Here is a 25,614-nt window from a genome sequence, read left to right as displayed (position 1 = left end):
CAGTCTTTTTTTTTTTTTTTTTCAAATGACCAGTTGTTCTCTCACTGGCTTTGACTTTGTGAAACAACAGACGTGAAAATAAGCAGAAAATGGAGAAGAGTATCACAGTTTTTCAGTCCTTGCTGCCAGGTTGATGGTTTTCAACTGGGCAGGAGGACAAACAAAAAAATTTAAAAATACACATTTCAGACTTTATGAAAAATTTCAAGGCAGTTGTCTTACAATATTGAATTAGAAGTGCTTCTTCTCATGTTACTGCTTTTAAATTTTATGTTTCATATGCATGACTCTTAGGCTTCTGTTATTCTGAGAAATGCAACTGTTTCTAAGGAACAGTGCTACAGTGCTAAGTTCTGTTTAAAAAGTATATAAGGTATCTTGACCCCCGTCTGACATTACACAGAAAATTTAAAAATATTAGACATCTGCCAAATTAGCGCTGCCTACCTGAGCCTGCAAAACAAGTGAACCAGTACCTCTGGCAAGTGTGATCTGCGCATTTCTCACTGACTGAGAGGCATGGACAGACCACACCTTTCAGGACAATCATGGTGCCCTTAATCATGCAGCTACAGATTTAGCATTTCCCAAGTTGCAATGTAATGTGGCAACTTGATACAGCCAGATCCTAATATTGCTTTCTGTCCCTGTGCCTAGCTCCACATCTTTCTTCACAAAGGAAGTTAATTGGAATACAATGCATGTTTCCTGCACTGCTCCAAGAGTGTAGGTTGTAGGATGGGTCAGGGACACATAGCTGCAGTCTAAATTACAGTCAGTTTCTGGGGAAAGCTGAAAACACAGGTTTACAATTTTGACAGCCTAAGGAATAGCTCAGAGCTGACATCCAAACAGTCAAAGAAATGAGATACTGAAGCTGTCTCAACAGTTCCCTTCTCTGACGTGGACAGGAACAACATGCATCTAATCCAGGTATAGAAACTACCATAAAATGGAATGATTCACAAGTGGTTTGGGAGACTAGAAGGCCCTGGCAAAACCAAGAGTTTTTTCATGACTAGCAGAAGTAATGAAGTCTAGTTACCTATCAGCGTGCTTGCGCGTGCCACCAACGCACTTGTGCAGTAATCCCAAGCTGGCACTACGCTGGCTGGTTTCCCATTCCCTTCTAAACAGATTTCCTTAAATTCCCACAGAAAACACCAGCTTCTAACTTCTAGGAGAAAAAGAGGCAGCTCACATTGTGGCTAGGTCTGAGCTACGCATGCACTGACTGCCAGACCAACCAAGCACGCTGACTGGCAAGTCAACAGGTGGAACAGAACAGAAAATTTCCGAGTCCATGCTGCAGCTTTTTCTACCCCGGGGGGCACTAATTTGAGTCCTTTCTCTACTCCCAGCTGCTAAGTTTCACTCAAATTGTAGAAACTTGACTTTGTGACCTCTCTCTCTATATCAAATGCAGCTGAAACTAAGCGGTGGATGCAAAAGTTATTAGGAGACAACACAATCCTATATATCTTGTTTTGTTCACAAACTGGGCATGAAAACACTGTAGCATAATCACTGTGAAAATAACTAATGAATTTTATGTCACTTATTGTTTTCATTCAGGAGTTACACCACAAACTCAGCTATAATAAAACACAGATTTTTACGTGGTGATGGCATAAATGAATCCAGAGAACGTAGAGACTGTTTCAATAAAACTGGCTTTGTTTTGCCACTGTGAACAGGACCCTAAATATATGTTGCTTCATAAAGGTGAAAATTTAACAGAAATAAAATTTTATACATATTTTTTGAACTTACCAAGGCTGTAGTTGACTGCCCTTCATGGAGACCCCTGCTTCTGTTCCAATTCCGTGCTGTCTCTCCTAAGGCTTAAGAGAGGTTCAGTGATATGTAGCTCAATAAAAGAACACTGACATCAAGTCTAATTAATCTATTCAGTATACCTGGACTTTTCTTTTGTGGGGTTTTTGGTTGGTTTGGTTTTTTGTTTTTTTTTGGTTTTGTTGCTTTGGTTTTTTTTTTAAGAACAAGCATAGTGATTTTTAAAGAATCACCTTAAAAGCCTGATCCTACTGCCTGGATCCAGATCCTGATATCCCAATCTAGGGAATAATTTTTAATAATATGCAAGTCCCAGTTCCCTTTTTTATAAATGGCATCCACAGTACTCTGCTTACGCTTTCTATCGATCCAGCACTAAATTTTGACTTGTGTGTTTCTGACCAAAAAGGCATAGTTGAAATCAGAGGGTTTTATTTGTTATTGGATTCCAGGAACTGATTAAAGAAGGAAAGAAACTGAAAAAGTACAATGACCTCTCCAAAACTCCAGTAAAAAGAAGAGACAAAGAATAGTCAGTGTGGAAAAGTTAATAGAAAACTGAACATCAGAGGAAAGATTAGCAGGAAACAGTGGGTATAAAGAAGAGTCAGGGAAGTGAAAGTGATTTAACCAAAAAGTGGATGGAATAAAAGAAACAAAATCATCTTCTTAGCAGAGCAATGAGAATGGGCTTTTCAAAACTGTTTGACGCTGGCCTAGCTCTTCTTTTATTGAAGCAAAAGAATCACATCAATTCCAAAAACGCTTCAGGAAAACCTTTAAGACAGTTAACTTGAACCATTTAACTTTAAACATATGGAGTATCTAAACTCTGCTCAGCTAAACAACTAAAAAAGTGCTTAAATTAAAAAATAAATTTAAATCTTCTTGTAATCATTCACTATGTCTGTAGTATCGAGCACACATCCAAACCTGAGCCCCAACTCCTTACCCTGCTAACATGCAGACTCACACCTTGGCACTAGTCTGGATCCAGCCTACTGGTTATCAGATAGGCAAAGTTAAGTACAAGACGCAAAGGACTAATGTGGATTCAAACTCTTCTCTCAAAAGCCATACTCATGGAAGTATTGTGACTTAAGTACAAGATTAATTGTTTGATGAAGCAGAATGTAAATAGTTAAGTGCTTAAAGTTAATTCAAGAATCAGGTCTCAAAAAGAAAACTAAAGAAAAAGTGGCTGAGAAAGAAAAAAAAGAAACAGATTGTTGGATCTGTATTAAAAATAAATGACCTCTGGGCTATATCTCAACGCACTCTGCCTCAAAACTACTGCTTCTTTCTGGCTTAAGTATTAAATCTTATTTTTAATACATGAAATGGTAAATAACCCTAGCAAAGGTTAAATTAGTTCAGTGGTTAATAACAGTGCTAAAGTAATTCTTAACACAGGGTGTAGATCAGTTATTGGTATAAAGGGCTCGCCATCTCTCCTGTCTATTTAAACACACTTACACTTCCAAACCCAATTTGGTAAATAGCTGGGAGAGGGTTAATATCCCGTATTCCAATCTCTATGGTAACAACCATAGAGATAGGAGAAAATGTGGAAATCATAAGCTGCTAGTAGGGTTCTGTCCCTTTTACTCCTTACTCTACAATACAGTTACTAAAGGAAAACAGAAATTGAGCCACTCGCTTCTTGAGATACCAAAAAAAGGTCTGGGGCACCTCTCAGCATTCTGTGAACTTATGATCATTGTGATCTGTCTCCTGAACTATGGATCACTCTGTGCACCATTATTTTAAGCTGTCCCCTATCTAGATGACCAGGAAACCAATATCAACACTCTACAACTATATTCTTACACACATAACCCCCTGCTACCAATATTCCATCCTTTATCCATAGCTGTTTTTAAGATGTATGCTTAATAAATCCATACATATAAGAATCATTACTTAATGAAGGTAGGGCGCTAGAGTAAGATTAAAGACCTGATTAAGGCAGCGAGTTAGAGATAGAATTAGTTCCTCTATAGATTCAGTCACCTTGTCATAAAATGGTTAAATAAAATACTGTTTTGTTCTTCTCAGGAGAATTAGAAGCATTACTAAAATTTTGTAAATGTTTTGAAGCTCAGATTTCAAAATTTCACAGAAATTGGGAAACTAGAGAAGCAAATGAACAACTTACATCAAGCTGTCTTAAAAGAAATAAATTGAGCAGCATAAAAGCAAACAAATTAGTACCAGCTAAAGCCAGATTTCTAGATCCCTCACGCCTGCATTCATTTCAGTAGCGTTTCATTTAAATGCAGGCATAAGTATCTGCAAAGTTTAAGCTTCCATCTTTCAAACAGTTCCACGTATCTGAACTTCACTCCTCTAAGTAGTGCTACTGACAAAACTACTCATGTGAACAGAGTTAAGCACACGCACAGGACTAAGGCTAAAGCAAGCAATAAAGAAATTAGCTAATGAATTCAGTGCATCGCTGACAATTGTTTTTGAAAAGTCAAGGACAGCTAAGAAGATAGCAAAGCTTGAGAAATTAAGAGCTGAAATACTGGGGGAGGGGGAGAAGTTAGGTTATGGTCCCAGCAACTACCCTATGAAAATCTAACTTCAATACCTGTTAAATAACAGAACCAATGCTAAGAAGAAAAAAATAATACGTCATCCCCCTCAATAACTTAATAGTCATGACAACCACTCTATTTTCTCACCATTTGATGAGTCCTCTTCAGTTCAAGGCTGAAGTTCATGGGTGCTGTGGAGAAGATCACTTGGCAACTGCTCTGCTGTAATTAATCCACGAATAAAGAATGAGCTTCAGTTTTCACAGATACCAAGCCAGCACTTTTCACAACCATTAAATCCACAAAAATATTAAAACATTCAGAAGTTACAGTTAGGCCGTTTTAGCAAAACTTTACCACAGAACCTAAGTTTAATAACAAATCTTTCTTAAATCCTCAGGGATATGTTCATTATTATGAGTCAGGCCTATAGCTACGTTAGAGTGGGTATTATAAGATCTGAATGAAATATAGTGAGTCCAACCTTTCAACTACACCATTAGTCTTTATGCTACGTTGAGCATTTTAGAGGCTGAAAAAAAATCTTAAATTGAAAGTCGGCTATTGAACGCTCAGGAGGTAGTCTACAGTAAAAAAAAATGCTAGGTTGTTTTTTTTTTTCATCTGGAAGTTTATAGGAAATCTAATAAAGCAGATGCAAGCCCTAAGCCAGCACATACTTCTGGCAGTCCTTACTGCCTACAGAAGCATCCCTAGATCAGGTCTATACTGGCAAATTCAGAACTCTGTTTTCACTGTACAATAGTAAATGCTGTCCACTTCAATCCTTTCTAGATTACAACCTCTATCATTGCTAGCAGACTGAAATTGCAAAAGTAATGAATTCCAAATCCTGTATTTGTCAGGGTAAATCACAGAGTGAATGGCTACAGAAGGGAGTAGAAAACTCATACGTGGAAGAGGACGTTCAACTACAGTTACTAGGTTATTAAACTGAAACTTTAAACTCCAACTGATATCGAATTTACAGAAGAGGTCTGAAGGGAGGCTTAGATGTATCTATAACAGGGATCTAGAAGGCTGGATGAGGATGGGGGGCAAGGCAGGGCTCGAATTTGAAAAATAAACAGAAAAAAATTTGGAATTCCCACTGGCTGTATGTCCATATGTCATACAAGCACAGGATACCAAAATAATATGTAGATGTGCAATTACTGAAAAGATTACTTCAGTTACTAGATGTGGGTGTACCTTGGTGCCCTCCAACTGGTCTAACTTACCTAGGAACTGGACCAGATGAAGGTAATGGAAAAACACGCAAGTACTCAGGCAAGCCAAAGAATCTAACTAAAAAGTTACACGGTAATGACACGGTGCCAGTTTTCATTACAACAAGTTCCTCTAATCCTCATAGTTGTAAAATAAATCTTAGAAACACATAGCTAGGTAATTTGTAAAGTAATGTGTGCCTGAGTCAGAAGACAGCCTCCAGCTTTCTAACCACCCCTGACTAGCTGTGAGCTTCTGTGCCATTTTGGCAGATAAGTACCTTGCTTTGGTTTTGCCACCTCTCAACTGGACCTAGGCAATTCAGTATATCCAAGCACAAAGTCTGCTGCATATAGGAAACTCCAAGTACAGGAAGCTGAGGGGATGTGGGTTATTGTTAAGTCCCTCTCTTCCGCTCTATACTGATTTTCTCTAGAATTTTAAATTACAAATTCAGAGTGTCAAGATCCTCCAGGGCCTAAATCCAGGATTCCTAAAGAAATGCCTACTAGGTCTCCAGACTGGATCCAGTTGCCAACAGTTTCCCTCTTCTGACATAAAAGAACTTGTGCAACAAGACGGGGAAAGCTATCATTTCTAGAGACAGAACTTTCTCGGGGCTGGTGCAAGTCTATGGAATGAATGTGCCTAGGAGCTAAGGGCCATCAGAAACCTAACTGCATTTTGCTTGAAGAACAAAACACATTACTTTGACCTTGCCTCACTAATGTAAATACATAACACGTATATGGAAGAAAAGACAGATAAAGTAAACCAAAAACATTCAGCTGCACATGCTCCTTCCCCTGGTAGCAAAAGAACAGATAATATGACAAATGCTGGTCATGTCACTTACTACAGTGTGAGGGGAGTCTCTGACAGTATAATGACACTCTCTGAGGAGAGGAATCTGTAACAGAGAACAGGCACTACTAGAAGGTGTTCAGGTAGTGCTGTAATGAGAACTGTAGGAGGCAAGGAGTCCATTATAGACACTGCAGCTTAACCTCACACTTGCTACCACAGCAGATAAGACTTCCACCACTCTGATGAGCCCAAGTTGCTTGGGATGGAAATTCGCTCTGAAGAATTGACATCACTTTTGGTGAGGCTCAAAATCCTTTTCTCTCCCTTCTGTCCTCAGCTGTGTTCCTGCTGTGACTTTTTGGCTTCACTAGTCACTGAGGAAACAAACTGATGATCCTCCCCCAGATGCTACAGCCAGAGAATGCAATACCCACCTCATATGACATGGATTTTTAGACTATAGCAGTTGCCTTTCTCACTTGTTCTGATACTCAGTTGAATATTTACCCGTTCTGATCCTTAAATTATTATAATTGTGCATTATTTAACTTAAGAGATATGAATGGCAGATGTAAATGAAGCCTATTACGTTAGGTTTATGTTTCATGCAGTCCTAAGTAGTACTGAGAATAATGGTTGTGTAATATCACTATTAGCTTCTTAGGTCTGAACTACAAGGGCATAATAACGAAGAGAACTACTCAGTGTGCTTACACATAATACTACACATCTCCGTCTGTACAGGATCTGGGCCTGTGTGCATCAAGTATGGAAACTGAGAGCAAATATTAGATATATTAGGGGATGTAAAAATTTCACTTTTATCAACAATCTTAATGAAACCTTAGGAATGACATCTGAAAGGACAATACTGCGATTCACGTAAGAGAGTATCATGTCCTGTTAAGCAGAACGACCTGCTATCTTTTATAACTTATATTACGGCTGGAAGAATGGATGAAAAATAATAACTGGAATTATTTTAGGGCAAAACTATACATAACCTAAGTACAGGGAAGTGGTATCGGCAACATCATATTTTTTAAATTTTTCTTTACTGCTTTCATTGCTATTTCTACTGCAAAGTCCTCTTTCCACAGGCAAATAACCTTCAGAAAAAAAAATTATAAGACATTTACTATCATTCTTTTCAGCTGAAAGGCACACTTTTCGAAAATTTCACTCACAGTAAATTTTAATAAAATAAGAGCAAAAATGTAAATACACCACAAATCATTTATATTTCCTCCTTTTTAACAGAAATGTTTTACGAACTGAAGTTTTTTCATCTGGCTAATTTTCAGTGAGAGCTTGGTTTAAAAATTTGGGAATCGGTTTCTTTAGCAACACGAAACTTCAAATCTGAGGAAAATATAATAGCATAAATGCATAATATTAGCTGTGTGCTTACTTACATGTTGCTTTGTGCTACTTTTTCACTAAGGAGCTCCAGAATTACATATTTTCTGAGCAGCAGCAGTAGTTTTCGTAGCCATGATGGTCTAAGCTTTTCGAGCCCAAAAGCTTGCTGTTTTCAACTGTGTCAGTTGGTTAAAAAAAAAAAAAAAAAGAGAGAGAGAAATTACCTCTCCCTTCAAAACTTGTTCTGCTTTTATTTTTGTCAGTGCAGCTCTAGAAGGGAGCAGTGGAATCATGAGAAGCATTAGGCCCTGAGCCTGCTAACATTTCGTCTGCAAGCAGTCCAGCTGAGTGTAAGAGGACTAGCTCACAGACGTGAAGATTTTGAAAGTCAGTGGGAACAGAGCTCCCAAACTCTCATTATGTACTTTTGAAAATCCTCCCCAAAGTCATGGGAACAAGAGCTTGCAGGTCTGAGGCCTCTGCTTTCCTTTTCCCTCTTTAAAAGTGTATCGGATGAAAAAAAAAAAAAAAACACGAAAAAAACACACCCCACTGAAGTCAAAAATCCTGAGGAGCCGCTGGCAGCGATGCCTCGGGTCTCTCCGCGAAGGCAGGGGTCCGCACAGCCCGAGGAGAGCTCCCGGGACGGGATCCTTCAGCAGTCACAAAGTCAAGTGCAGGCTAGCGCTTCGGGCGGCACGGTCGCCCGCCTTCCCCCTCCGCCGCTTTTCAGCCGCTCGCCACCTCCGCCTCGCCTTCCCCGCCTGCGGGGGGGGCAAGGGGGGGGTACACAGGAGCGCTGACCCCACCGCCAGGTACCTGACGGTCAGTCACAATTTGGGACGCGGGGAGGGCGGCGGATTTGGGGTGTGCGGCGTGAAAATGAAAGTTCACCGTTCCCCCCCCCCCCCCCGCCTCCCCGCCCCGAAGCGCTGCGAGCAGCCGAGGCGGGAGCGCTCTCAAGAGTTGAACCTCGCTCCCTCAAGTTCCTCCCAGAGATAGATTTTTTTTTTTTAATTTTTTTTTTTTTTTTTTCAAATGACCAGCGTACGGCACTCCGGGCCCAAATCTGACCCGAGATGCGCCCACACAGCACCGCACAGGCTGTTCGCAAACCCGGGCGGGGGCGGGGAGCGGCGGCGGGGGGGGTGTTGGCGGGCAACGGGGTGTGTGTGTGTGTGTGTGAGGGGGGCTTATGGGGGGGGGGGGTGTCTGTGCCGCCGCCGCGGCGGGCGGGAGCCGGGCCGCTGCCGGTGAGGCGGGGGGGGGGGGAATCGGTGGCTGCCAAGGCGGGATCGGGCCCGCGGGCTCGCCTCCGCGCCGTGTGGGCAAGCGCCGAGCGCTTCAAAACCCGCCGGCTTCGGCCCCGGGGGGGACGGGGGGGACACGGGGGGCTGCAACCTGAGCGCTGCGGGAGCCGCGGGGGTCCTCGGAGGCGCCGGGGGGGGGCTGTGTGGTGAGGGGGGGGGGAGGCTCTCTTCATATTTTCCTCAGGTCCTCTGGCGCACATCCCCCCCCCTCCCCCCGCCGGCTTCCTTTCCCTACCTTCCCAAAACGCGCTGCCCCCCCCCCCTTCCACACACACCCCCCCCCAACCCCCCCTCCACACACACACCGCCCCCCCCCGGCGGCTTTACCTTGACAAGTCGGCGGAGGTCTCGCTCCCCTCTCTCTCCCTCTTCCCCCCCCCCCAATCTCTAACGCGCCACCTCTCCCCCCACGGGCCGGGAGTCCGGGTGACATTTCTCTCTCTCTCTCTCTCCCCCCCCCCTTCTTCTTCTTCTTCTTCTTCTTCTTCTTCTTCTTCTTCTTCTCCTCCTCCTCCCCCCCCCCCCTCCGTGAGTGGCGGTTGGGTCGGCAGCGCGGGAGCGCGCGCTAGCGGGGAGGGCGTGGAGCGCGCGCTGCCTGCGAGCGGGAGGGAGGGAGGGAGGGAGGGAAAGGGGGGGGGGGGAAGAGGGAGGGGGGGGGAGGGGCGGCATTGACAGCGAGCGCCGTGTCCGTAGCGCTGCCTCAGCCCGAGCGGCTCGCGCTCGCTCTCCCCCCCCCCCCCCTCCGCCTTTCCCCGCTCCACCACCGCCACCCCCCCCCCCGCACGCCACCCCCCCTTCCCTTCCCGGCATGCCCCAGGGCAGCGGGGCTGGCTCTAACGAATTTGAATGAAGAGCCCTGCTCTTTCGGCGCCATTTTCGAGTGATGCCCGATCGCATCGCTGCCGCGGGGGAGCACAGCGGCTCAGGCGGGCCGCCCGCCCGTTCGCTCGCTCGCTCGCCCGCCCGGCTGCCGCTAAAAGTCATCTCCCTCCCCTCCTCTCCCCCTCGCCGCCGCTACCAGCGCCGCGCTTCGGAGCGGGTGCCGCTCACCGGCATTAGGCGGTAAGAGCCGGGAGGGACCGGGCGCGGCTGGGGCAGAGGGAAGCGGGCGGGCGGGGGAAAGCCCGTCTTCGGAAAACGGGGGGGGCGAGCTGTACCCCGCCGGGAAAAGTCTCCTCAGGAGCCCGGCGGGCGGGAGGGAGGGAGCGCTCCCGGGGGCGGCGGCAGGTCTCGCCGCTGGCTCCTGAGGCGGATCTGTCACTCGCTTCCCTCAGCCTCAGAGGGTGGGAGCGGCTGCCTTCCTCCGGCAGGTAACCCCGCTTCCCCGGGGCGGCGGCGGCGGGCAGCATCTCGCCCGGGCGGGGATCCCGGCAGCCCCGCTTACACCCCCGGCGGTCCGCCCCGGGGAGAGGGGAGCGGGGGCGGGCGGGGAAGGCGGTGGGGAGGAGGGGAAGGGTGGGGGGGAAGACGCGGGACAGCCGGAGCGGAGGGGTCGCGCCGCGGCCCCGGTGTGCGCCCCGCTCCCCCGTGACATGACATGACAGGCTCTCCTCTGATCTACCCCCCCCCCCCGCTCCTTACCACCACCACCACCCCCCCCACGCCGATCCCTCCCTCCCGCCTTCTCCCCCGCCTCTCCGCCGTGGAAATTTCGGGGCAGCGCTCGGGACACGGCGGCTCCTGCTTCCCGGCTCTGCAGCAGCAGCAGCAGCCAGGATGACTTCCCCACTTCCATGCACATCTCCCTTTTCTCGCCACCAGCCCCCCCCCCCCCCCCCCCCCGCGCCTCCTCCTTCCTCTCTCCCCGTGTTTTCGTAACCCGGATTAATGCCCCTTCGCTCTTTCTCTTCCCCCTCCCTTCTCCCACCCCCCCCACCCCCCCAAATAAGAGGACAACCTTCGCTTTTTTTCTCCGTTTGTTTCCTTTCCATGTTAGCAGATTAACTTCTCCGTTTAAGCGCTTTCTCCACCTCCCACTTAAGCGCTTAATTTCCCGTGTCACGATATCGGAGCCGCCTTTAGCAGAAACCTGGGTGACGGTTATGCTGCCACATGCTATCACATTTATCATCTCTGTCCCTTTGGGTATTAACGGAGGACCAAAGTGCTGTTCATCGCGTATTGCACAGGGCTATTTTTTCCCCCCTCTTAGCGTTAAAACGCGAGTTTCCTTCCTGAACTAGAGGGGGGGGGAACATAATCCGAGGCCATTTGAATCGTGCCAGCTATTTGTAGGTGTTTTTCCTCCCCTCCTACACACCCCAAAAACGAGTAAATACCCTCCCCGTAGATAGCCCAGCCTAATACTGTGATCAGAGCTGGCCATTCACCTCCTCTTCTCCGCCTACAAAATTCTCCGTCTCTGTCACCCGGGTCGCTATTTGTCATTGGCTTAGCTATTTTTTGGTGGCTGTTTCTATGTCATTTCTCGGTGGCCAGCAGCTCTCGGTCAAACGTCGCTGTATAAGGGCGATCGTGCTTATTGTGATAGGCGCCGAGATCGCTCTCGCAGTCGTATCTGCCGAGCGATCCCCCCCCCCCAGCCGCACACACAGAATATGTGACACGGTGCCTTTTCCTCCACGACGCCGTTTAACCCTCTCGGGGCTGGCTTTGGCGTGGGCGCTCGCGTTTCGGAGTTGCACGCACCCAAGACGTCTTTTCTTTTTTTTTTTTTCTTTTTTTTTTTTTTTTTTTCTGATTGTTGTTGTTGTTGTTGTTGCGGCGGTTCCTCGGTGGGAGGGCGGGCGGGGATAGCACCGTGCGGCGGGGCAGGCAGCTCCACAGCAGCGCGGTGAGCTCAGGCGCTGGCAGGCCAGCGGGCTCCTTCCCAGCTACAATTTCTAGCGTTACTTTTTATTCCTCTTCCTACTTCCCTCTTCACTTTCGGCCGCCCGGCCGTTTTTCGTTGCCGGGGGTGCTTTGTTGTTGGGGTTTTTTATTTTTGTTTTTTATTTTTTTTTTCCCGGAGGCAGGAAGGCGTATGGATATTTTCCCCCGTGCCGTGGGATCGGCGGGCGCTGGGGGCTGCCGTCGAGCTGGCGGGGCGCGCAGGATGCGCAGCGAATGCAGCAGCATCGGGCCCCCGTTAAGGCGCCCGTTCAGCGGAGACTGGACCGGCTGCTGCCCCCCCTGGTTGCCTGCGGGGACGCGGTGCTGGGGCTGGGAGGTTGGACCGGGTCACAGCCTTTCCCCGCTCCTCTTCACCCCCACCCACCCCTCCAACCCCCCCACCCACCCCCCCGCACATCCCTCCGCGGCTTTCAAAGCCAGAACCGGCCGCCTTGCGCTTAGCACCCTCGCCACCGAAAATAACGAGTTAACCGAAGAACGTAGGAGGGACGTAGAGAAGAGTTGGGGTGCAGAAGTGCTGTACAAAAGATTTCTGTGTACATGGCTGAGAGCGTGTAGTCTTAAAGTGAAATGCAAAACTTAGCGTTTCCAGCATGGCAACTGGATTGTGATTCAAGGTATTTTCTGTGTAACGCAGAAATACAATAGTTCAAGGAGGCTTTTCTGCCTCGAGTCCTTAGTTTCCCTGGAGCCTCTTAATCCAGTACACAAATTACACTTTTTCGGACCTTTTTTCCTGGGAATAGCTGCCTCGTTTGCCTCTGCAATTTATACCTTTATGCCCTGATAGCTAGAAAATTCAGTTTAATCTCTCAAATTGTGATACCAGCAAGACCCTGTTGAAATTTAGCCCTTGTTTCTTTAGATTTACATCATTACTTTCAGAGTGTTTTCAGAAACGTTTTTAACAGTTAGTATGGGAATGTGCACAAAGCTGTTTCATTGTAGCTGGGTATACTTCGAAATAGCAGGATTTGAAGAGATTTACACTATTCAACAGTGGAAGTGCACTCACAGACACTGACTTTCACTTTCAAGGAAATAACTGTCCTGACTCATAGCTAATTTAGGAAAAAAAAAATCTATAATTCAGTATTGTACAGGTGCGTATGCATTTTTTTCCCCACTATTCGACAGTCATGTTCAACAGCATGCAATTTATACCTATTTTTCATTTTAATTAAAATCTGTGCTTAGCACCTATTTGACTACATAAAACTGCTCTTTTCAGCTTTTTTATTTCTCAGCTGCACCATTCCCATATTTTACAATTACATAAAGGTGGGTGTGGCTAAAATGAAAGCAGTAAGCAATCTAATACCAATATATAGTGTATGTTAAGTAGGTTTTCCTTTCTAATATTTTATGTACTCCTTATTTTGAGATATTTGGGGGGAAAAAATCATGTAGCTTAAATAGACCCTTGTAGAACTGCTTGCATTTTTCACCTTAGTTAAAATGTCAAACATTAACTGGGATTACTTGGCCCTGGAAAAGTTACATTGGGAGGAAATATCAAATGAACTTAAAGATCTAAACATATATATTTATTTATATTATATCGACAAGTGAAAGTTAAAGTTCTATGCTTAATAGAATATTGCTTAGATATACCATGTAGCAGAGTGTTTGTGTATTTTTTTTTAATTTTTTTTTTTAATTTGTTCTTTTCAGGCTAATCCTTTATCTTGATTCTTAGGAAAAACATCCAAATAAGCTTCAGTTGTCTTTTTTTTTTTTTTTTTTTTAAGCCCATTAAGTTATACTGAAAGTTTCTGAGAGGTACCCTTTCATTTTATAGATATAAATCTACTGAAGCTTGGAGGAACTCTGGAGTTTTTTAATTTTCTGAAATAACAGTAATTTAAAAGTGTGACTACATATCTATGTGACTTTTTCATGTGTTAGGGTAGTATTATATAGGAAGCTTACTGTAGTAACATTTTAAAAGCAGACTATATATACGATAACAAGGTGTCATGGGGTTCTTTTTCTGTTTGGTTGGGTTTTTTGCTTAGCTTCTGGAATTCTGAACTTCTTACTATTCCATCCAAAATGTAATGTCATGGAAAGAATTTTGCTGCTAAATTGTAGTCTTTATTTCCTTTAATTATCCTTATGAATAGTAAGTCAGATTCTGTAGTGAAGTGCAACTGGGACTGCATACACACTACCTGTCTATGTACACCCTGCCTGCGAACACTGTAGGGAAGGTGCACATCTCATCCATCTTGAATGTCAAAAGCCATCCTAACAGGTGTATCAATGCTTTTCTGTAACACTTTTACATGTGTACAAGCACACGACCTTTCTTTACATAAAAAGTAGCCATGTAACTGTTAGCATTTCTTTTATAGGTCCTTATTGGTTTTTGTTATTTGCATTGGGAAGCAATTAACTACTGAATATATAAGGGAGAACTGAGAAGCTTACTCTATTCTACGAATATGTTGCAGGTATTCTGTTTTGTAGATACAGTCATCCACCCACACCCAAAGGCCCATTGCAAGTCATTCCAGCAATTTGCATCATTACAAACTGTCAAAGGTGGAGCGCATCTTGGACTAGTTTTGTCTCTGTGAAAGAAATAGGGAATGAAATTGTAGGCTTTTGTGTACAAACAGAAAAGTATTTTTATGATAAAGTTTTTAAAACTAAAAATAACTTTATGTACACCAATAAGTGTTCTCCACAGATTTTAAATTTTTTTTTACCATATATATATATTATTACAAGTTCTAAACACTTAACATCTAACACTGGAACCTGATCTCAAAAATTATGATCTCTTCTATTATCAGTAATACTTGGAAAATTTTGTTTGAACAGGCTGCCCAAATTACTCTTGTACATAGTCCTCTGTGACTCCTCTCACAGTCATCTATTTTTTTAATAGAACCAGTAATGTATTTTGAAGATAGGAAACAAAAAAATTGATATGCCCCCAAAGACGAAGGGGACATCAGACAGAGTGGACATGTGTAGCCACAGATTTCCAGCAACTTTTTTTTCACTCAGTGAAAATGTTGCTTTGCAATTTTATTTTTGGTTTGTGCACTATTGGCAGGAGTTACGTAGAATTTTTAGGTAACTGATGTGTTAGTACATAACAAGCTAGATAAGTTAGGTTTCAAAAGGAATTTCTTTATTGAAAAATATCTTAATTTTGGATACTGGACAATTTCAGAAATGGTTAGAATGAGCTAGGTATAAAAATTTACCCATGTTTAAGAGGGTGTAAAGCAATGTCTGTGCTGATTATTTTTTTAACCCTTTATTGTAGGTTTTTAAAACACTCTAATTCTAATAAAGAAACTTTGGGCTATATCTATTCACTAGGCAGTTGATAGTACCACAGCTGAGAAATAGTTTTGATCTCAGCTTCGTATGTTGTTGTGTGAGAACTCCAGCAGGCTTGCATGAATATTAGAGGAGGGTAGTAGAACTTGAGCTCTAGTGCAGCTAACACTTAAAGTTTGGCAATTTTTTACTTTAATATTTGCATCTAATAATATTTTAGTGTATCGTTAATAAAAACAGGTTCTCTTTACAGAAAATATTATGTTTTTTAACTTTATATAATTCTAAACACTTTTCCATATCTCAGTAATGAACAGTTGCTAGTGTATAAAGATGACCTCACGCACACAAATTTGTTACCACATATACACAACAGTAGAAAATGCAAATTATGTACATTTAGCTTTCATTTTGTTAGAAGCTTCCTGATATGTCTTCTAAAACTGAAGATGATATTGTTATATTGCTTAAAAGTGAAAAATAGCAGTGACTTTCAGTGATCGTTATTAATGTCTAAAGGAAACCACTGTTAGAAATAGGGCCCCCCCACCCCGTGACTATTTAGTTTGTTTTCAGACACTGCAATGAGAGTATCCACAGTAAATAGATTATTAATAAACTTTTCAACCTTGAATCTAGTTGCAACTGATTATTTTATTTCAGATTAACTCAAATTCACTTGAAGATTTGGTCTGAGAAAAAGATAATTACACATCGAATAGGGCTTCAGCTTGTATTTTCATTTTAGATGGTTTTCTATAAGTCCAGTTTCAGTATTAAGTATGTTAAGTCTCAATATAAGCATAGCGGGGGGTGGGGGCGGAATTTTCAGAAGAACGTTCGTGTTTCTGGGTTAAGAACAGAAACTTTTTTTAAAAAGGTGAAATAGAAGATGTGTGGAATACATGAAAATAAAGACAAATTCCTTTTCCTTGTTAAAGCAGGATGCTTATTGTAGTTCCATAGCTGTGAGGGGGGGGTTTAGCATTTTCTGGAATACACTTAAAGAATAAAGAACAAACTTGTGGAAATATTTGTAAACAGGTGACCTGATCTAGGCATCTGCTACTCATTCCTTAGGCATAGGATGTGTCTCGTCATGGCATCTACAGTGAAAAAGTCAAAATAAAGTCAAAATAAATTTAAGAATTTGCCTGTGTGAATGCATAGTTTCCTCCAGTAGATATTTGACTATAGTTACTACCTCTATCAAGTTATACTCTGTTCTTACCTGATCATGGCTAATTAGTCTCATGGCTTTTTTTTTTTTAAGGTTTTAAAATTTTACTTAATCTCTCAGAGTGTATTATGACTGTAATATTTCCATTATATGTTTTTAAGTAGCTAGTATTTGTAGGCTACACTTGAATAAAGCGAATAATGGTACTGCTTGAAGAGCAAAAAAAAATTAAAGCTCCTTAAACAAAAACACTAGAAGTTACTTAACAGTCAATAGCATATTTTAGGAAATATGACAGTAGTAATCACACATCCATTAAGTAGTTTACACTTACCTGTTTGTTTGCTTGAGGGTGAAGGGAGAGATTGGGGGGGAGGGGGAGGGAGAACAACACCCCCCACTCCCCCCCCCCTTTTTTTTTCTTCCTCTTACTTTCAGCTTAAAATGCTGTGGGAAGAATGAAAGCAGAAACATGCTAATCTGATTTGTTTCAGGAGGCTTCTGATAATAAAGAGGCATATCACAGGTGTTCCTAATCAAGTCAGTTTGCTTAAAAAAAATAAGTATTTTTAAAATTAGGATTTCCTGTAACATAGACAATGCAAGGGTCAAGTTGATGACCTACATCTATGTTTGGGGATCAACCATGAAACTGTGGGTGTTGGAAATATGTTATAATACATGACATTTTTATTGCAGGTTTCGACCTTTCAATAGAGAGCTGATTTTGGAGAACGGCTTACTCCTGTGATTGAAAAACTCTCTGGAAGGTTGATGGAGCATGAGCATGGTATATATTATATTAACATTTCTCTTATTACATATGTTCTTTATTTCAAAAAATGTATATGCTAGTATAACTTATTCAGATTATTCAAAATAGGCCAGTTCTGCTTGGTTTGTTCAAGATTTTTTTTTATTTGTTAAAATAATTCTTCTTTACACTCCTTCTGTAAAATTATAAAAGACTAAGTAAAAGTATTTGCACAAGCTGTGCTCAGAAGGAAATGAAGTGGCCAAAAATATGCATAAAAAGCTGAGTTTGCAGCAGCCTTGATCATTGGAGTTATATAAATTCTCCATATAGTATTGTTCTCATATTCTTGTCTTGGGAATTACTCCAACTGAAATGTTGCTAATCCAAAAGCAAAGTATGGATGATATGGTGTTTATTTTTAAATAACTGTATTTTTTTGTTGGGAGGGTGTGTTAAAGAATAGAACAGAGAGGTAACTGAGTGCATTTCAATGTACTGTGTAAAATTTGTTTTTAAAGGCATTAATAAACTAGCTACCTGACAAGCAAAGAAGCAGAAAACAGGAAAAAATGGTCTTCAAAGCCCTTCACCTGTACCAGAATAGTCAGAAATTTTACTTATTTTATCTGTGGGTAAATAGGTACTACATAGTAAAACGGTGAACATTTAAAAATAATTGATATGGACTATGCTACACTCATATTGCAAGTCCTGGTTTGCACTAAAAGTACTAATTTGGCTGAAACTGAGAAATCTATTCAGAGTAATCATAACCTATCTAGTTGTATATGAATAATCTTAACTAACCATTTACATAAACAATTGAAATTAAAATAGTAACTGCTCTTGAATTGAGTAAATTTGTTTAAATACTAAATGGAGTAGTAAAAACTGTAAGACTTTATCGTCAGCAAAATATATTACAGTACAACAAATTTTATGAACATGTCGTGACTTTAGCAATTCCAGCTTTCAGCTGGAATCCAGTTTTTATCCTTAATCAAATCTGTCTGTCTTCAAGAGCACTTTTTTTTTGTAGGAAGTAATTGTACCATAAAATAAGAGAAGTTTTAAAAAGCAAAATTTTAGATTATCCCAGTAACTGCTAATTTATACCAAGCAAATCCAGTGAGGTGTAAATTTCATATTTCCTCGTTGTTGTAACTAATGGCTAGTGTAACTGAAGAATTGCTGGCTTTTACCAGTAATACACCTCCTGTTATAGAAGTATTTGAGGCAGACATGTTCTGAATATATTTTTCATATAATACTATGATTTTAGGGTAGTTAAGACCTCCTATGGAAAATTATCAGTTGAGAAACAAAACTTTGAATACAGAAAGTATAGGGACTGAAACATAACTTTTATATAAGCTTTGCAGTTTGTGATTAGTGAGTATGTAATTCTTTTAATTTTTAATCTTTTCTTTCTGTGATTAAAAATCACAGTGAAAGTATTTTTATTAATGCTGTAACAGTGTTTGGGTAACATGCCTAACATGCTCCCAAATAAATAAATATTTCACAGTCTGTCCAGAAACTGTGCTCTGAATGTACTGCATTTCTGTTGGGTGGGTGGTTGTTTTCGGGTTGGTTTTTTTTTTCCTTTTTTCTTCTAGTTTTCTTAGGAATGTAAGGATTTCGCAGAACACTACTTTGAATTTGTTCATTCTTTTTCTTTTTTTTCTGTACAAAAGAAATTACATTCTTGTTAATGAAAATCAGGATTATATTGCAAGGCAAAGGTATCTAAGGCTCCCTTGTGACATATTTAAAAGGTGAAAGTTTGATGGAGTGTTCCTTGGTCTGACACCAGTTCAGAGTATTTCTCATAGAATCTTATTCAGCAACAAAATATGGTTTCTGGTTCACAACTGTAAATCAAAGGGATTTTAAATTTAGGGGCTAATCCTGCAAACTTTTAAATACACAAGTAGCCCTAATGACTCGCTACCATGAATAAGGATTTGCAGAATCATGTTCTCATTATATGCAAGCTTTACTTCCTTTAATGAAAAAAAGATATTAAAGTATGTTGAACTTTGAGACAAGTCTAAATAATTTTCATAAAGTCCAAAGAGAAGAGTTTTGCAGTAATGCAGTAATTGAGTCTTACTCATTTACAAGCTCAAATATCTTTCAAGAGTGCTGCAGTTGTCAGTTATCATTAGAATCCACTTTCTAAGTGTTGATTCTAAGTGCTGATTGGCTCTAGAACATTTTTATGCTGAAATTTGGCCCTTTTTTTTTTTTTCCTAGAACTGTTTTGTATTTGGTAGTCAGCATGGCTGTTTCATGACCCAAAGAGTAGGTGAAACTTTCAAGAAAGATGTGGGGTGTGTTTGTTTTATTTTCTTACTCTTAGCCTGTGCATTGTAGTTCTTATTTAGCAAAACTACCTTTTGTTGTTGTTGTTGGAAGTTGAGCCTGAAATAAGGGCTGCAGTGCTGGCCCCTTAAAAATTGTTAGTGTGGCTATTGCAAATTGTACGCTTGACTTTGTAAACTATTTTGCAATATCTAATTGTAATGAAGCTGGAAAGATAAAAATGTACAGACTTCTTTGCTGAAGTGCTTCTCATGTAATTTTTCATGGCCAGTTTTACTATTCGTACTGTAGGTATACACTTGAGGCTCTACAGACCTTGTTGACCGAATCATAATTTGAAAGCTGACAATGCATGCTTATTGCTCATCTAACAGAACTGTTGCAGATTACTTTGTCAACTCATCTATGCTTTCTTTAAGGACTTCACTTGCTTTCCAAAGGCAACTTAAATAATTTTCCTGAAGGGGATATGTAGCTATAAATGCAATCCATGCCTAGTTATTACAACACGTGTAAAATCAGCCATTGTTTGAAACCCTATGATATCTTAGGCATGGCTGTTCTAAGTTTTGAAATCTGAAACAACTGAATTTTCTGGATTTTGTTAGTTTAAACTAGATCTGGCCCTAACATTATTTTAAAATGGAGTTTTGTATACTATTAGATTTAAATAGACATTAACTTTTATTATTAGATTAGGCATTTAATGAAACATGTATATAGGAAGGATTTAGGACTGGTGTACTTACACCTCATTTTTCCTTGTCTGTTGATAAAATCGTCTTGCAAGGCAATAGTAAAAGTAAAACAAATGACATACAAATTCTTCAGGAAAAATACTTAAAACATGCTAATTGGGATATTTAAATGCTTATTCTTCTCAAATGCAAATATATGAAAGTAAGGTATTGCCCCTTTTTAAATTATTTTTTATTTTATATGTTTATTTAGTTATTTCAGCAAAAACCTAAGTAGAAATTTATGTAAACCAATACATTTAAGCTGTGGGTGGGGGAATGAGAAATGTAATCAGAGTTCTTAAATGTTCAACTACTGTATTGATGGCTCGTTAATCCACCTTTTTTTAGACTGCTGTTCGCACACTAACATGGAAAGGGGCATGTATGAAGATGCAATTGCTAATCGAGTAGTGTGTTTGAATAAACCACTGTTTCTAGCTTTGTTAATTTTGAATTTATTTTATATACATGGATATTCACAGTAAATTTTTTTCTGAGTTTGTTGGGGGCAGGACTTCTTTTTTCAGAGAACAAGATTTTTCTGTTATGTTATTCTCAAATTTTACAGCAATATTTTGAGAGACTTTTTTAGTGCTTTTTAGCCTAAGATAATGTATTCAAAGCAAGAAATCAGCAATATCTATTTTTTTAATTTGTGCAGTACTTAAAAATCTTAGTAATGTGCAAATATCTCTAAAATATTTATACCTTTCCATTAACCCACTAAATTTTAAGAGCTTGTTCTTTATTTCCTGTGAGTGTCCTATGGGTTTTTTTGTCTAGTGGGTTTTGTGGGGTTTTCTTAAGCCTTCAGGGCAAAGATTTTCATTATTTTATCCATCTGCTTCTTAGTTGATATGAAGAGTGATTTTTTTTTTTTTTTTAATTCCCCCCTCTCCCCACAGAAAGAAATGGATTTAAGTATTAATATGAAAGTTAACATAAACATTTCAAAAGTATTGTAATTATGAACATGATTATTATAGTCCCAACTTTAACTGATAATTTCTTTCTTCAAAGTGGGTATAGCATAATATGAGTCAGCTTTAGATTTAGACAGGATTTCCAGTGGATCTGATAAATCAAAACATTTGCATCAGAATTTCTGTATTCTTCTGGAGCAAAATTTTCTCTTGGTAGAATGAGTAGATACTGTGGTCTTAAGCGTGTTATCACTTTAGTAATTCTGAAAACACTTTACTTCTTCCTGTTACAAGCTAGTCCATATTTTAGTCAAGATCAAGAATTAGAAAAGGAGGATGCTCCATCTGTTGTGAAATGTTGTAATGGCTCTTATGAGAAAGTCTATCTCTAAATCAAATTATGTATTCAAAAGTCTACTGCAGAACAGAGTTCTCTGTTGATACTGTCACACTTATGTCAGTATCTTGCACAGGCAAAAAAACTCCTTATCAAAAAGAATGGTTATGTACTGGTTACCCTGTCCCCATGTTCCCCAAAACCAAAAGATTTTTTTCCCAGGTTCTCAGGAGAAGGGAGAATGATGCTTTTAATGCCAAGCACAGGGGTTATACAAGCAGCAGATGTGTATTTTTCTTCATCTGTTTTATCACCTAAGTCTAACAATAAGTTTCAGCTCTCAAGCAGAGTGAATATTAGTTAGGGATTGTAGTTCTGTATGACCACAGTAGTTTTTTAAACAAAGGGTCATATGTTCATCTTTAATACTATGTATATGGAAATCCATAGCCCGTATGATATCCAAGTGTTACTAATATGTTCTCCATGCTTCTGTAAGTCCTAAATTCATGGCCTTTCTAATCAATTCAAGAGTAGATAAAATATGGTTTGAAATAAACTCAGAGGAAAATGCTTGCACTTTTCTTTCTGGAATCACCAGGTTTAAAATTTGGATCTTCATTTGCATGGTGTCTGTTTTGCATCCAGGTTTAGAGTGTAACTAGGAGACTTGAATTAGCAGAGAGAGAATAATTTCTTCCAGGGTATTAGTACTGCTAGACTGTGTTCTGTTTTTACACCAGCAACTCCTCAACTTTCATTAAGGTTTTGATCCCAGCTCTGTCGCTGTAATTACAGTGAATTTGGCTGTGAATAGTGAGTGTTTGTTTCAGAAACTGATATTTTTGTGAAACTGCATAAGAAACTAACAGAAATGTAAAATACAGGAATGTTCATCAGTTATTTCTTAAATTTATTGCCCTTGGTTGTTTGGGGCGGGGGTTGCTGCTATTTAGATACACGGATGTCTTCTTGCATTTTTGGTGTGTAATACCTAATTTGTCAACCTCGCAGTCTTCTGACCTGAAAATGATCATTCCAAATGCTGCTCAAATTTTTGTGTTTGTTTTATTTTTAGATTAATTAACTTATGTTGCTGACCCACTTTCCATTATGTAAAACCTGAACAGAATTTGTCATTGAGGTAGGAATTCATGAAGGCTAACACTAGAGGGCAATTCAAAGCAGCAGTTTACCCCAGAACAGTTACGGGTGCCTGTGGCCCTGTGTTGAAAAAGAGGGAGCCTATGGAGACTTTCCCAGGGTCTCCCCCAGGCAAAAGCTGGTCTTTGTGATTACCCTCCTAAATCATTTATTTAACTCGCTTCTCATATCCTTGAGTGCTCCACTGAATGAGGAGCAAGTTAAGCCAGTTCTTATGCTTTGCTGAATTAGAAGTTAAGAAACATCTTCCACAGTGTCTTACCTCACTCGCTCTTGCCACTGTCAAAAAGGCATAGCTTATTCAGTGGTGTTTTCTGTTCGTTTTTAATTTGCTCATGTGCTACATTGAACCCTTTGTCTGAAAGATAACTGGGGTTGGGAGGTAAAGTAACATTGCACTGAAACTTAAATGCCTTTTGTTAAGTATCAAGGAAAATTGGATATATGGTGAGTAAAATATATTCTTACAAATTTCTTACAAAATACTGCAAAGTTATGCAAATTAATAAGATAGTATAAATAATTCATTTCATTAAAAAAAAAAAAAAAACACACCACAAACAGGATAAGATATCAGACAAGTACTTTCTGTTCATAATTTTATCAAGGAAAATATAATATATTGAATGTAAAAAAAAAAATATGTGGTTGAAGTAAGATGAGCAATCAGGTGCTATACTTAATATTAAACTGAGGAGGAGAGATCATCCCTATATATTGTGCACAATTTAAACAATTTATCTAAGTGCATTATATAATAAATTACAGTTTTCACAGTTGCAATGTTCATTATAGATTTACAGAACATCCTGAATGCTTGTAAATAATAACCTGTAATGCAAATGGTGATGTCATGGTTCTTGAAAAGCACTCAAGAATTATTATTTTAGCAATGCAAATTCTCTCATTATATTGAAATACATGCACCCAGCCACGTAAATACTTGTGCCACAGTACAAATTTCAACACAAGGGCATTCTATAAGTGTGTGTATCTGTCTTTATACCTATCTTTCTATCTAATTTTATATATACATGTATCCTATATTATTATAAATTTTATGTGTACTTACATATAAAAAAGCTAATCTAAGATTAAAATGGCATGATCATTCCAACACTCTGTACCAGTTTATCAAGTAGAATTATCTTTGCATTCTTTTGCACAGTTTACTATAAATGTCTAAAACTTATTCTTGCTTTAACTGCTCTCAAGGGGTTTTTTTTATAAAGAATAGTTACTTACAATCACTCTGGCAGTGCCACAAATCAATAGAAGTACTACAATGCATTGTTACAGTAAACATTTACACCTGTTTTCTGCAGGTCTGATCAGCAACTCCAGTGCAATTTGAAAATATGTAATCTGCTGGCAATGATGTGCCCAACCTTAATCGGTGCTGGAGCCTTTGGAAGAGAGGTTGTGTCACCACACTGTATATAGTCCAACAATGACTGACGTTGATGAATCTGTGAAAGAAGAAAATAGTTTTCTTGCTTCTTAATTTGCAAAGTGCGCAAAAGAAAAAAAAAAAAAGGAACATGTGGAATTTAACCCACTGAAGTTGTTAGATGCTCTGGGGCTTAGGGGATGTTTTTGATTTTGTTGGGGTGTGCGTGTTGAGGAATTAGTTGATAATCATGTACAGCGATAAAGAAGTCTTAATCACACAGATGAACTCTTGATTTTGAGAATGTGAATATTTATATGAAATCTAGCTGAATACTCTAGTAATACATGTAAGCTTTTACAGAATTGAATCCTTAGTTTTTTGCAGGTAAGACACTACCAATTTTAAGAATAAGCCTTTTCATGCCAACATGACTCATCTTTTTTTTCCATTTACCAGCTTGATTTTTGGCCTTGAATCAAAGAAATAAGTTCTGTTGTTAAGTTAATGTTAAGGTTGTCTTCAGAATTTTGTTTATTTGAACAAAGCAAGAACAAATGTGTAAGTACCAGCAATGTGCAGACCAATATTGCAGTATTGCTCTGTTCTGTCTTTAAGCAGGTGGTTTCATGTGGCAGGCTGGAAGAGAGACTCTTTTTCTTCCCAGCTTTTGACAAAAAGATGACGCATATGACTCAGAATTAGAAGGGGAAATCTGCCAGTTTGCATCAGTTCCTTAACTTGTGGGCTGCTATTCACCACAAGGAAAATCGGTATACTCGTACCAGTGCTTCTTGAGAGATGAGGAGTAATCGTTTCCTTCAGAAAGTGTAGGATGATTGGAGTAGGCCTTTCATATGTTACACTAGGCTTCTCCTATAATAAGATATTTTTTGATTGTATTAAATTTCTAGGAAGAAAAAAACCAAATAATGTTCTTAAATGCTACATTTAATGTTTAAAATAGGAATCAGACATATTATAGCTTAATGCAGAGTAAAAGCAAAGGTATCTGCTTCCTTTTGAAAACATAAAACTTCTGTTTTGCTGGCACTGAAACTCAAAAACCATTGTAAATCTCCACAGTCAAAAGGTAAGTTTTTTTATTATTTTTTTTTAACCTAATTCCATATATCTGAATCTCCAGTTCCAACTTTTAAGTTAGTAGCACTGAAAAAAGATTAAATATAGTAACTTTGAGGGCAGAAGCCATCTGTTTTGAAGGGGAAAATAATTACTTGAAGTAAGGAAGACCTGATTTTCAAAATGTCATGCTTTAGACCTGCTGAAGAAGATAGTACGCAACTTAGTAATAATTCTGATTCTTTCATATAGGTTTGAGTTATGATGGAGAGAGACTTCTTGCAATACTGATATTTGCTCAAAGAACGTCCTGTCAACTAGTCTTTTATTTAAAAAAAAATAGTCATGCTAATTGTTCAGAGATTAATGCCTTCTATTTGGTTTGTGGATATTTACTAGACAGTTTGATAGGGCTGAGTACAATTCTGATTTCTTTTTTTTTACTACTAGTGAGCTTTAGGTATTGGATTATAAATCTTTTTCTTAATATATTAACTTCTAGTTAATTCA

General features: G+C 40.0%; 3 long non-coding RNA genes across 9 annotated transcripts in view; 2 read left to right on the top strand and 1 right to left on the bottom strand.

Moving 5' to 3' along the window:
• LOC142039577 (uncharacterized) overlaps positions 1-6,703 on the top strand; it is a 47,840-nt gene extending 41,137 nt beyond the window's left edge. For both annotated transcript variants that reach the window (XR_012652948.1, XR_012652949.1), the window contains exon 3: positions 1,158-6,703. This is a non-coding gene — a long non-coding RNA (uncharacterized LOC142039577). The remainder of the gene's footprint in view (positions 1-1,157) is intronic.
• The window catches only part of LOC142039576 (uncharacterized), an 86,346-nt gene extending 76,837 nt beyond the window's left edge, over positions 1-9,509 (bottom strand). For 5 of the 6 annotated variants that reach the window (XR_012652945.1, XR_012652943.1, XR_012652946.1 and 2 more), the window contains exons 1-4: positions 9,377-9,509; positions 7,793-7,915; positions 4,488-4,562; positions 1,774-1,844 (exon numbers count right to left, since the gene is read on the bottom strand). This is a non-coding gene — a long non-coding RNA (uncharacterized LOC142039576). Of the gene's footprint in view, positions 1-1,773; positions 1,845-4,487; positions 4,563-7,792; positions 7,916-8,287; positions 8,834-9,376 lie in introns of those variants that run through there. The other variant, XR_012652944.1, reaches the window with a different exon arrangement.
• A 434-nt stretch (positions 9,510-9,943) lies between these two features.
• On the top strand, positions 9,944-24,595 carry LOC142039578 (uncharacterized). The gene is made up of 3 exons (XR_012652950.1): positions 9,944-10,111; positions 17,082-17,172; positions 23,957-24,595. It is a non-coding gene; the product is annotated as an uncharacterized LOC142039578 (long non-coding RNA).
• Positions 24,596-25,614: the final 1,019 nt, after the last annotated feature.

Source organism: Buteo buteo, chromosome 14 (genome assembly GCF_964188355.1).
Source record: "Buteo buteo chromosome 14, bButBut1.hap1.1, whole genome shotgun sequence".
Taxonomy (NCBI): domain Eukaryota; kingdom Metazoa; phylum Chordata; class Aves; order Accipitriformes; family Accipitridae; genus Buteo; species Buteo buteo.
Note: the sequence above shows the minus strand (reverse complement) of the source record. Positions and strands in the feature narration are given on the sequence as shown.